At 37.1% G+C, this 12,269-nt stretch overlaps 12 non-coding genes across 12 annotated transcripts; all 12 read left to right on the top strand.

Annotated features, from left to right (window-relative positions):
* The first annotated feature begins 378 nt into the window (after positions 1 to 378).
* TRNAK-UUU (transfer RNA lysine (anticodon UUU)) lies at positions 379 to 451 on the top strand. Its single transcript has one exon. It is a non-coding gene; the product is annotated as a tRNA-Lys (tRNA).
* A 327-nt stretch (positions 452 to 778) lies between these two features.
* On the top strand, positions 779 to 869 carry TRNAR-UCU (transfer RNA arginine (anticodon UCU)). The gene is given in 2 exon segments: positions 779 to 815; positions 834 to 869. It is a non-coding gene; the product is annotated as a tRNA-Arg (tRNA).
* A 1,518-nt stretch (positions 870 to 2,387) lies between these two features.
* On the top strand, positions 2,388 to 2,460 carry TRNAK-UUU (transfer RNA lysine (anticodon UUU)). The gene has a single exon. It is a non-coding gene; the product is annotated as a tRNA-Lys (tRNA).
* Positions 2,461 to 2,787: 327 nt separating this feature from the next.
* Positions 2,788 to 2,878, top strand: TRNAR-UCU (transfer RNA arginine (anticodon UCU)). The gene is given in 2 exon segments: positions 2,788 to 2,824; positions 2,843 to 2,878. It is a non-coding gene; the product is annotated as a tRNA-Arg (tRNA).
* A 1,518-nt stretch (positions 2,879 to 4,396) lies between these two features.
* Positions 4,397 to 4,469, top strand: TRNAK-UUU (transfer RNA lysine (anticodon UUU)). Its single transcript has one exon. It is a non-coding gene; the product is annotated as a tRNA-Lys (tRNA).
* Positions 4,470 to 4,796: 327 nt separating this feature from the next.
* TRNAR-UCU (transfer RNA arginine (anticodon UCU)) lies at positions 4,797 to 4,887 on the top strand. The gene is given in 2 exon segments: positions 4,797 to 4,833; positions 4,852 to 4,887. It is a non-coding gene; the product is annotated as a tRNA-Arg (tRNA).
* Positions 4,888 to 6,405: 1,518 nt separating this feature from the next.
* On the top strand, positions 6,406 to 6,478 carry TRNAK-UUU (transfer RNA lysine (anticodon UUU)). Its single transcript has one exon. It is a non-coding gene; the product is annotated as a tRNA-Lys (tRNA).
* A 327-nt stretch (positions 6,479 to 6,805) lies between these two features.
* On the top strand, positions 6,806 to 6,896 carry TRNAR-UCU (transfer RNA arginine (anticodon UCU)). The gene is given in 2 exon segments: positions 6,806 to 6,842; positions 6,861 to 6,896. It is a non-coding gene; the product is annotated as a tRNA-Arg (tRNA).
* Positions 6,897 to 8,414: 1,518 nt separating this feature from the next.
* Positions 8,415 to 8,487, top strand: TRNAK-UUU (transfer RNA lysine (anticodon UUU)). The gene has a single exon. It is a non-coding gene; the product is annotated as a tRNA-Lys (tRNA).
* A 327-nt stretch (positions 8,488 to 8,814) lies between these two features.
* Positions 8,815 to 8,905, top strand: TRNAR-UCU (transfer RNA arginine (anticodon UCU)). Its single transcript is given in 2 exon segments — positions 8,815 to 8,851; positions 8,870 to 8,905. It is a non-coding gene; the product is annotated as a tRNA-Arg (tRNA).
* Positions 8,906 to 10,423: 1,518 nt separating this feature from the next.
* Positions 10,424 to 10,496, top strand: TRNAK-UUU (transfer RNA lysine (anticodon UUU)). Its single transcript has one exon. It is a non-coding gene; the product is annotated as a tRNA-Lys (tRNA).
* Positions 10,497 to 10,823: 327 nt separating this feature from the next.
* Positions 10,824 to 10,914, top strand: TRNAR-UCU (transfer RNA arginine (anticodon UCU)). Its single transcript is given in 2 exon segments — positions 10,824 to 10,860; positions 10,879 to 10,914. It is a non-coding gene; the product is annotated as a tRNA-Arg (tRNA).
* The last annotated feature ends 1,355 nt before the right edge of the window (positions 10,915 to 12,269 follow it).

Below are 12,269 nucleotides of genomic sequence, written 5' to 3'. Positions count from 1 at the left end.
TTTCACAATGTCATTTTAGACACATGATTTCTAAGTCAGCCGAAAATGAGATAGTACAAATTTCAGGATTTAAAATGGATTACGTGTGCTGCTGAAATTTCAAATGCTTAACACCTTCAATGCTACAGGAGATTTTCCTCCTGTGCTGAATGATCTGTAAATCCATTGTTCATGACGAGCTCAGCTCGTCATAAGCACACGACAAGTGTACTGCACGAAGAGCTGAGCTCGTCATGAGCATGGAAGGGGTTAAAACATCAATTTGTTATTAAACTCTACAAATTTGATTGCTAATATATGTAACCATATTAATACATAGAGTGTAGGTCAGTGTACGTCCACATTTGTTTAGCTGATTTTAAGACAGAGTATAGCAGAGCCTGGATAGCTCAGTCGGTAGAGCATCAGACTTTTAATCTGAGGGTCCAGGGTTCAAGTCCCTGTTCAGGCGGTTGCTTCCTTTAAAGAAAAATTACTCTAATTGGATGCTCTTTTTGTGTTCCCCTGCATGACGAATAAGATATTCCATTACTAAAATTGCAAAAACGTCTTTCATGGAGTTGTGAAATGCACATCTGCCTCATATATCATGTGCCATTTGACTAAACTTAAGTCGTACGTAGACTTACCTAAGGTATCATGTAACTTGAGACGGTGAATATAATTTCCCCAATTCAATATTCAAAATAAATCCATGGTTATAGTATCAAATGAACTTTATAAAGCTGATCAACATTATTTCATTTCAGAATATCTCTGCACCTAATCAGAGCGTATTGGCTCTGTGGCGCAATGGATAGCGCATTGGACTTCTAGGTGAATGTAAAAAAGATATTCAAAGGTTGTGGGTTCGAATCCCACCAGAGTCAGTTTTATCCCTATTTATTTCATAACTGTTTAAAAGAGTAATAAACAGTGCATGCATGCTTCTGCTTCACCAAAAAGGGCAGTGAAAGGAAGTCTATTTTAAATAGATACTATTCAAGTTACGCAATCTTTGCAGAAGAGGAAATTGGCAGCTGTACTTATGAAAATGTAATTTACTCAGAAGTAAGATTTTGGGCCCTTCCTTAATTTTACAATGTCAATAAAAACATATGAATTCTAAGTCAGCAAACAAAATGAGATAGTAGCAATTTCAGGACTTACAATAAGGTTAAATTTACTGAAGAGATTTCAAATGCTTGAAGTACCAATTCATTATTATATTCCGCGTATTCAGTACTTAATACCGGCAACCATCTTAAGAAACGTAGTGATAGTTGGGACACTTCCAAATGTTGATAAGGTCATTTTGTGGAGTGACCTGTCCGAGCCTGGGTAGCTCAGTCGGGAGAGCATCAGACTTTTAATCTGAGGGCCCAGGGTTCAAGTCCCTGTTCAGGCGGCTTGGTTAAAGAAAAGGTATATCAATTGCATACTCTTTTCAGGATCCAATGAATGGGGAGTCCTATTAGAGATGTTTCAAAAAAGTCTTAATCAAGTCATTACATACCCATCTGTCTTCTACATTCTTTGACAAGGGTTAAGAAGACTTACCCAAACTGTATCATGTAGTTTGTTGATTATCTTTTACCCAATTCAATGTTCAAAATGTAAGGTAGTGTCCGATTAACTTGATAAAGTTGGTCAACAGCTGATAGGTCATCTTTTTATTTGTGAATCTCTGATCACCGTGTTGAATCAGGTCGGATCTCTAGTGCAATGGATAGCGGCTTGGAGTCCTAGACGAATGTAGCAAAAGCATTCAAAGGCTTTGTGTTCAAACACCAGCTGGGTCAATTTTATCCCTCCTCTTATTTTATAACTAATTGAAACAGTAACAAGCAATGCCTGCGTCTGCATCACCAGAAACATTTACCAAAATGGCAGAGAAAGAAAGTCTACTTAAACAGAGACTGTTTGCTTTGAAAACATTGCATAATCTATGCCCAAGAGGAAATTCCCCAAGATACTGCTGAAAATGTATGTAATTTAGTAGGTAGTAATACTATTTGGCACTTTATTGATTTCACAATGTCATTTTAGACACATGATTTCTAAGTCAGCCGAAAATGAGATAGTACAAATTTCAGGATTTAAAATGGATTACGTGTGCTGCTGAAATTTCAAATGCTTAACACCTTCAATGCTACAGGAGATTTTCCTCCTGTGCTGAATGATCTGTAAATCCATTGTTCATGACGAGCTCAGCTCGTCATAAGCACACGACAAGTGTACTGCACGAAGAGCTGAGCTCGTCTTGAGCATGGAAGGGGTTAAAACATCAATTTGTTATTAAACTCTACAAATTTGATTGCTAATATATGTAACCATATTAATACATAGAGTGTAGGTCAGTGTACGTCCACATTTGTTTAGCTGATTTTAAGACAGAGTATAGCAGAGCCTGGATAGCTCAGTCGGTAGAGCATCAGACTTTTAATCTGAGGGTCCAGGGTTCAAGTCCCTGTTCAGGCGGTTGCTTCCTTTAAAGAAAAATTACTCTAATTGGATGCTCTTTTTGTGTTCCCCTGCATGACGAATAAGATATTCCATTACTAAAATTGCAAAAACGTCTTTCATGGAGTTGTGAAATGCACATCTGCCTCATATATCATGTGCCATTTGACTAAACTTAAGTCGTACGTAGACTTACCTAAGGTATCATGTAACTTGAGACGGTGAATATAATTTCCCCAATTCAATATTCAAAATAAATCCATGGTTATAGTATCAAATGAACTTTATAAAGCTGATCAACATTATTTCATTTCAGAATATCTCTGCACCTAATCAGAGCGTATTGGCTCTGTGGCGCAATGGATAGCGCATTGGACTTCTAGGTGAATGTAAAAAAGATATTCAAAGGTTGTGGGTTCGAATCCCACCAAAGTCAGTTTTATCCCTATTTATTTCATAACTGTTTAAAAGAGTAATAAACAGTGCATGCATGCTTCTGCTTCACCAAAAAGGGCAGTGAAAGGAAGTCTATTTTAAATAGATACTATTCAAGTTACGCAATCTTTGCAGAAGAGGAAATTGGCAGCTGTACTTATGAAAATGTAATTTACTCAGAAGTAAGATTTTGGGCCCTTCCTTAATTTTACAATGTCAATAAAAACATATGAATTCTAAGTCAGCAAAAAAAATGAGATAGGAGCAATTTCAGGACTTACAATAAGGTTAAATTTACTGAAGAGATTTCAAATGCTTGAAGTACCAATTCATTATTATATTCCGCGTATTCAGTACTTAATACCGGCAACCATCTTAAGAAACGTAGTGATAGTTGGGACACTTCCAAATGTTGATAAGGTCATTTTGTGGAGTGACCTGTCCGAGCCTGGGTAGCTCAGTCGGGAGAGCATCAGACTTTTAATCTGAGGGCCCAGGGTTCAAGTCCCTGTTCAGGCGGCTTGGTTAAAGAAAAGGTATATCAATTGCATACTCTTTTCAGGATCCAATGAATGGGGAGTCCTATTAGAGATGTTTCAAAAAAGTCTTAATCAAGTCATTACATACCCATCTGTCTTCTACATTCTTTGACAAGGGTTAAGAAGACTTACCCAAACTGTATCATGTAGTTTGTTGATTATCTTTTACCCAATTCAATGTTCAAAATGTAAGGTAGTGTCCGATTAACTTGATAAAGTTGGTCAACAGCTGATAGGTCATCTTTTTATTTGTGAATCTCTGATCACCGTGTTGAATCAGGTCGGATCTCTAGTGCAATGGATAGCGGCTTGGAGTCCTAGACGAATGTAGCAAAAGCATTCAAAGGCTTTGTGTTCAAACACCAGCTGGGTCAATTTTATCCCTCCTCTTATTTTATAACTAATTGAAACAGTAACAAGCAATGCCTGCGTCTGCATCACCAGAAACATTTACCAAAATGGCAGAGAAAGAAAGTATACTTAAACAGAGACTGTTTGCTTTGAAAACATTGCATAATCTATGCCCAAGAGGAAATTCCCCAAGATACTGCTGAAAATGTATGTAATTTAGTAGGTAGTAATACTATTTGGCACTTTATTGATTTCACAATGTCATTTTAGACACATGATTTCTAAGTCAGCCGAAAATGAGATAGTACAAATTTCAGGATTTAAAATGGATTACGTGTGCTGCTGAAATTTCAAATGCTTAACACCTTCAATGCTACAGGAGATTTTCCTCCTGTGCTGAATGATCTGTAAATCCATTGTTCATGACGAGCTCAGCTCGTCATAAGCACACGACAAGTGTACTGCACGAAGAGCTGAGCTCGTCATGAGCATGGAAGGGGTTAAAACATCAATTTGTTATTAAACTCTACAAATTTGATTGCTAATATATGTAACCATATTAATACATAGAGTGTAGGTCAGTGTACGTCCACATTTGTTTAGCTGATTTTAAGACAGAGTATAGCAGAGCCTGGATAGCTCAGTCGGTAGAGCATCAGACTTTTAATCTGAGGGTCCAGGGTTCAAGTCCCTGTTCAGGCGGTTGCTTCCTTTAAAGAAAAATTACTCTAATTGGATGCTCTTTTTGTGTTCCCCTGCATGACGAATAAGATATTCCATTACTAAAATTGCAAAAACGTCTTTCATGGAGTTGTGAAATGCACATCTGCCTCATATATCATGTGCCATTTGACTAAACTTAAGTCGTACGTAGACTTACCTAAGGTATCATGTAACTTGAGACGGTGAATATAATTTCCCCAATTCAATATTCAAAATAAATCCATGGTTATAGTATCAAATGAACTTTATAAAGCTGATCAACATTATTTCATTTCAGAATATCTCTGCACCTAATCAGAGCGTATTGGCTCTGTGGCGCAATGGATAGCGCATTGGACTTCTAGGTGAATGTAAAAAAGATATTCAAAGGTTGTGGGTTCGAATCCCACCAGAGTCACTTTTATCCCTATTTATTTCATAACTGTTTAAAAGAGTAATAAACAGTGCATGCATGCTTCTGCTTCACCAAAAAGGGCAGTGAAAGGAAGTCTATTTTAAATAGATACTATTCAAGTTACGCAATCTTTGCAGAAGAGGAAATTGGCAGCTGTACTTATGAAAATGTAATTTACTCAGAAGTAAGATTTTGGGCCCTTCCTTAATTTTACAATGTCAATAAAAACATATGAATTCTAAGTCAGCAATAAAAATGAGATAGTAGCAATTTCAGGACTTACAATAAGGTTAAATTTACTGAAGAGATTTCAAATGCTTGAAGTACCAATTCATTATTATATTCCGCGTATTCAGTACTTAATACCGGCAACCATCTTAAGAAACGTAGTGATAGTTGGGACACTTCCAAATGTTGATAAGGTCATTTTGTGGAGTGACCTGTCCGAGCCTGGGTAGCTCAGTCGGGAGAGCATCAGACTTTTAATCTGAGGGCCCAGGGTTCAAGTCCCTGTTCAGGCGGCTTGGTTAAAGAAAAGGTATATCAATTGCATACTCTTTTCAGGATCCAATGAATGGGGAGTCCTATTAGAGATGTTTCAAAAAAGTCTTAATCAAGTCATTACATACCCATCTGTCTTCTACATTCTTTGACAAGGGTTAAGAAGACTTACCCAAACTGTATCATGTAGTTTGTTGATTATCTTTTACCCAATTCAATGTTCAAAATGTAAGGTAGTGTCCGATTAACTTGATAAAGTTGGTCAACAGCTGATAGGTCATCTTTTTATTTGTGAATCTCTGATCACCGTGTTGAATCAGGTCGGATCTCTAGTGCAATGGATAGCGGCTTGGAGTCCTAGACGAATGTAGCAAAAGCATTCAAAGGCTTTGTGTTCAAACACCAGCTGGGTCAATTTTATCCCTCCTCTTATTTTATAACTAATTGAAACAGTAACAAGCAATGCCTGCGTCTGCATCACCAGAAACATTTACCAAAATGGCAGAGAAAGAAAGTATACTTAAACAGAGACTGTTTGCTTTGAAAACATTGCATAATCTATGCCCAAGAGGAAATTCCCCAAGATACTGCTGAAAATGTATGTAATTTAGTAGGTAGTAATACTATTTGGCACTTTATTGATTTCACAATGTCATTTTAGACACATGATTTCTAAGTCAGCCGAAAATGAGATAGTACAAATTTCAGGATTTAAAATGGATTACGTGTGCTGCTGAAATTTCAAATGCTTAACACCTTCAATGCTACAGGAGATTTTCCTCCTGTGCTGAATGATCTGTAAATCCATTGTTCATGACGAGCTCAGCTCGTCATAAGCACACGACAAGTGTACTGCACGAAGAGCTGAGCTCGTCATGAGCATGGAAGGGGTTAAAACATCAATTTGTTATTAAACTCTACAAATTTGATTGCTAATATATGTAACCATATTAATACATAGAGTGTAGGTCAGTGTACGTCCACATTTGTTTAGCTGATTTTAAGACAGAGTATAGCAGAGCCTGGATAGCTCAGTCGGTAGAGCATCAGACTTTTAATCTGAGGGTCCAGGGTTCAAGTCCCTGTTCAGGCGGTTGCTTCCTTTAAAGAAAAATTACTCTAATTGGATGCTCTTTTTGTGTTCCCCTGCATGACGAATAAGATATTCCATTACTAAAATTGCAAAAACGTCTTTCATGGAGTTGTGAAATGCACATCTGCCTCATATATCATGTGCCATTTGACTAAACTTAAGTCGTACGTAGACTTACCTAAGGTATCATGTAACTTGAGACGGTGAATATAATTTCCCCAATTCAATATTCAAAATAAATCCATGGTTATAGTATCAAATGAACTTTATAAAGCTGATCAACATTATTTCATTTCAGAATATCTCTGCACCTAATCAGAGCGTATTGGCTCTGTGGCGCAATGGATAGCGCATTGGACTTCTAGGTGAATGTAAAAAAGATATTCAAAGGTTGTGGGTTCGAATCCCACCAGAGTCAGTTTTATCCCTATTTATTTCATAACTGTTTAAAAGAGTAATAAACAGTGCATGCATGCTTCTGCTTCACCAAAAAGGGCAGTGAAAGGAAGTCTATTTTAAATAGATACTATTCAAGTTACGCAATCTTTGCAGAAGAGGAAATTGGCAGCTGTACTTATGAAAATGTAATTTACTCAGAAGTAAGATTTTGGGCCCTTCCTTAATTTTACAATGTCAATAAAAACATATGAATTCTAAGTCAGCAAACAAAATGAGATAGTAGCAATTTCAGGACTTACAATAAGGTTAAATTTACTGAAGAGATTTCAAATGCTTGAAGTACCAATTCATTATTATATTCCGCGTATTCAGTACTTAATACCGGCAACCATCTTAAGAAACGTAGTGATAGTTGGGACACTTCCAAATGTTGATAAGGTCATTTTGTGGAGTGACCTGTCCGAGCCTGGGTAGCTCAGTCGGGAGAGCATCAGACTTTTAATCTGAGGGCCCAGGGTTCAAGTCCCTGTTCAGGCGGCTTGGTTAAAGAAAAGGTATATCAATTGCATACTCTTTTCAGGATCCAATGAATGGGGAGTCCTATTAGAGATGTTTCAAAAAAGTCTTAATCAAGTCATTACATACCCATCTGTCTTCTACATTCTTTGACAAGGGTTAAGAAGACTTACCCAAACTGTATCATGTAGTTTGTTGATTATCTTTTACCCAATTCAATGTTCAAAATGTAAGGTAGTGTCCGATTAACTTGATAAAGTTGGTCAACAGCTGATAGGTCATCTTTTTATTTGTGAATCTCTGATCACCGTGTTGAATCAGGTCGGATCTCTAGTGCAATGGATAGCGGCTTGGAGTCCTAGACGAATGTAGCAAAAGCATTCAAAGGCTTTGTGTTCAAACACCAGCTGGGTCAATTTTATCCCTCCTCTTATTTTATAACTAATTGAAACAGTAACAAGCAATGCCTGCGTCTGCATCACCAGAAACATTTACCAAAATGGCAGAGAAAGAAAGTCTACTTAAACAGAGACTGTTTGCTTTGAAAACATTGCATAATCTATGCCCAAGAGGAAATTCCCCAAGATACTGCTGAAAATGTATGTAATTTAGTAGGTAGTAATACTATTTGGCACTTTATTGATTTCACAATGTCATTTTAGACACATGATTTCTAAGTCAGCCGAAAATGAGATAGTACAAATTTCAGGATTTAAAATGGATTACGTGTGCTGCTGAAATTTCAAATGCTTAACACCTTCAATGCTACAGGAGATTTTCCTCCTGTGCTGAATGATCTGTAAATCCATTGTTCATGACGAGCTCAGCTCGTCATAAGCACACGACAAGTGTACTGCACGAAGAGCTGAGCTCGTCTTGAGCATGGAAGGGGTTAAAACATCAATTTGTTATTAAACTCTACAAATTTGATTGCTAATATATGTAACCATATTAATACATAGAGTGTAGGTCAGTGTACGTCCACATTTGTTTAGCTGATTTTAAGACAGAGTATAGCAGAGCCTGGATAGCTCAGTCGGTAGAGCATCAGACTTTTAATCTGAGGGTCCAGGGTTCAAGTCCCTGTTCAGGCGGTTGCTTCCTTTAAAGAAAAATTACTCTAATTGGATGCTCTTTTTGTGTTCCCCTGCATGACGAATAAGATATTCCATTACTAAAATTGCAAAAACGTCTTTCATGGAGTTGTGAAATGCACATCTGCCTCATATATCATGTGCCATTTGACTAAACTTAAGTCGTACGTAGACTTACCTAAGGTATCATGTAACTTGAGACGGTGAATATAATTTCCCCAATTCAATATTCAAAATAAATCCATGGTTATAGTATCAAATGAACTTTATAAAGCTGATCAACATTATTTCATTTCAGAATATCTCTGCACCTAATCAGAGCGTATTGGCTCTGTGGCGCAATGGATAGCGCATTGGACTTCTAGGTGAATGTAAAAAAGATATTCAAAGGTTGTGGGTTCGAATCCCACCAAAGTCAGTTTTATCCCTATTTATTTCATAACTGTTTAAAAGAGTAATAAACAGTGCATGCATGCTTCTGCTTCACCAAAAAGGGCAGTGAAAGGAAGTCTATTTTAAATAGATACTATTCAAGTTACGCAATCTTTGCAGAAGAGGAAATTGGCAGCTGTACTTATGAAAATGTAATTTACTCAGAAGTAAGATTTTGGGCCCTTCCTTAACTTTACAATGTCAATAAAAACATATGAATTCTAAGTCAGCAAAAAAAATGAGATAGGAGCAATTTCAGGACTTACAATAAGGTTAAATTTACTGAAGAGATTTCAAATGCTTGAAGTACCAATTCATTATTATATTCCGCGTATTCAGTACTTAATACCGGCAACCATCTTAAGAAACGTAGTGATAGTTGGGACACTTCCAAATGTTGATAAGGTCATTTTGTGGAGTGACCTGTCCGAGCCTGGGTAGCTCAGTCGGGAGAGCATCAGACTTTTAATCTGAGGGCCCAGGGTTCAAGTCCCTGTTCAGGCGGCTTGGTTAAAGAAAAGGTATATCAATTGCATACTCTTTTCAGGATCCAATGAATGGGGAGTCCTATTAGAGATGTTTCAAAAAAGTCTTAATCAAGTCATTACATACCCATCTGTCTTCTACATTCTTTGACAAGGGTTAAGAAGACTTACCCAAACTGTATCATGTAGTTTGTTGATTATCTTTTACCCAATTCAATGTTCAAAATGTAAGGTAGTGTCCGATTAACTTGATAAAGTTGGTCAACAGCTGATAGGTCATCTTTTTATTTGTGAATCTCTGATCACCGTGTTGAATCAGGTCGGATCTCTAGTGCAATGGATAGCGGCTTGGAGTCCTAGACGAATGTAGCAAAAGCATTCAAAGGCTTTGTGTTCAAACACCAGCTGGGTCAATTTTATCCCTCCTCTTATTTTATAACTAATTGAAACAGTAACAAGCAATGCCTGCGTCTGCATCACCAGAAACATTTACCAAAATGGCAGAGAAAGAAAGTATACTTAAACAGAGACTGTTTGCTTTGAAAACATTGCATAATCTATGCCCAAGAGGAAATTCCCCAAGATACTGCTGAAAATGTATGTAATTTAGTAGGTAGTAATACTATTTGGCACTTTATTGATTTCACAATGTCATTTTAGACACATGATTTCTAAGTCAGCCGAAAATGAGATAGTACAAATTTCAGGATTTAAAATGGATTACGTGTGCTGCTGAAATTTCAAATGCTTAACACCTTCAATGCTACAGGAGATTTTCCTCCTGTGCTGAATGATCTGTAAATCCATTGTTCATGACGAGCTCAGCTCGTCATAAGCACACGACAAGTGTACTGCACGAAGAGCTGAGCTCGTCATGAGCATGGAAGGGGTTAAAACATCAATTTGTTATTAAACTCTACAAATTTGATTGCTAATATATGTAACCATATTAATACATAGAGTGTAGGTCAGTGTACGTCCACATTTGTTTAGCTGATTTTAAGACAGAGTATAGCAGAGCCTGGATAGCTCAGTCGGTAGAGCATCAGACTTTTAATCTGAGGGTCCAGGGTTCAAGTCCCTGTTCAGGCGGTTGCTTCCTTTAAAGAAAAATTACTCTAATTGGATGCTCTTTTTGTGTTCCCCTGCATGACGAATAAGATATTCCATTACTAAAATTGCAAAAACGTCTTTCATGGAGTTGTGAAATGCACATCTGCCTCATATATCATGTGCCATTTGACTAAACTTAAGTCGTACGTAGACTTACCTAAGGTATCATGTAACTTGAGACGGTGAATATAATTTCCCCAATTCAATATTCAAAATAAATCCATGGTTATAGTATCAAATGAACTTTATAAAGCTGATCAACATTATTTCATTTCAGAATATCTCTGCACCTAATCAGAGCGTATTGGCTCTGTGGCGCAATGGATAGCGCATTGGACTTCTAGGTGAATGTAAAAAAGATATTCAAAGGTTGTGGGTTCGAATCCCACCAGAGTCACTTTTATCCCTATTTATTTCATAACTGTTTAAAAGAGTAATAAACAGTGCATGCATGCTTCTGCTTCACCAAAAAGGGCAGTGAAAGGAAGTCTATTTTAAATAGATACTATTCAAGTTACGCAATCTTTGCAGAAGAGGAAATTGGCAGCTGTACTTATGAAAATGTAATTTACTCAGAAGTAAGATTTTGGGCCCTTCCTTAATTTTACAATGTCAATAAAAACATATGAATTCTAAGTCAGCAATAAAAATGAGATAGTAGCAATTTCAGGACTTACAATAAGGTTAAATTTACTGAAGAGATTTCAAATGCTTGAAGTACCAATTCATTATTATATTCCGCGTATTCAGTACTTAATACCGGCAACCATCTTAAGAAACGTAGTGATAGTTGGGACACTTCCAAATGTTGATAAGGTCATTTTGTGGAGTGACCTGTCCGAGCCTGGGTAGCTCAGTCGGGAGAGCATCAGACTTTTAATCTGAGGGCCCAGGGTTCAAGTCCCTGTTCAGGCGGCTTGGTTAAAGAAAAGGTATATCAATTGCATACTCTTTTCAGGATCCAATGAATGGGGAGTCCTATTAGAGATGTTTCAAAAAAGTCTTAATCAAGTCATTACATACCCATCTGTCTTCTACATTCTTTGACAAGGGTTAAGAAGACTTACCCAAACTGTATCATGTAGTTTGTTGATTATCTTTTACCCAATTCAATGTTCAAAATGTAAGGTAGTGTCCGATTAACTTGATAAAGTTGGTCAACAGCTGATAGGTCATCTTTTTATTTGTGAATCTCTGATCACCGTGTTGAATCAGGTCGGATCTCTAGTGCAATGGATAGCGGCTTGGAGTCCTAGACGAATGTAGCAAAAGCATTCAAAGGCTTTGTGTTCAAACACCAGCTGGGTCAATTTTATCCCTCCTCTTATTTTATAACTAATTGAAACAGTAACAAGCAATGCCTGCGTCTGCATCACCAGAAACATTTACCAAAATGGCAGAGAAAGAAAGTCTACTTAAACAGAGACTGTTTGCTTTGAAAACATTGCATAATCTATGCCCAAGAGGAAATTCCCCAAGATACTGCTGAAAATGTATGTAATTTAGTAGGTAGTAATACTATTTGGCACTTTATTGATTTCACAATGTCATTTTAGACACATGATTTCTAAGTCAGCCGAAAATGAGATAGTACAAATTTCAGGATTTAAAATGGATTACGTGTGCTGCTGAAATTTCAAATGCTTAACACCTTCAATGCTACAGGAGATTTTCCTCCTGTGCTGAATGATCTGTAAATCCATTGTTCATGACGAGCTGAGCTCGTCATAAGCACACGACAAGTGTACTGCA

Source organism: Lissotriton helveticus, chromosome 1_1 (assembly GCF_964261635.1).
Source record: "Lissotriton helveticus chromosome 1_1, aLisHel1.1, whole genome shotgun sequence".
Classification (NCBI taxonomy): Eukaryota; Metazoa; Chordata; class Amphibia; order Caudata; family Salamandridae; genus Lissotriton; species Lissotriton helveticus.
Note: the sequence above shows the minus strand (reverse complement) of the source record. Positions and strands in the feature narration are given on the sequence as shown.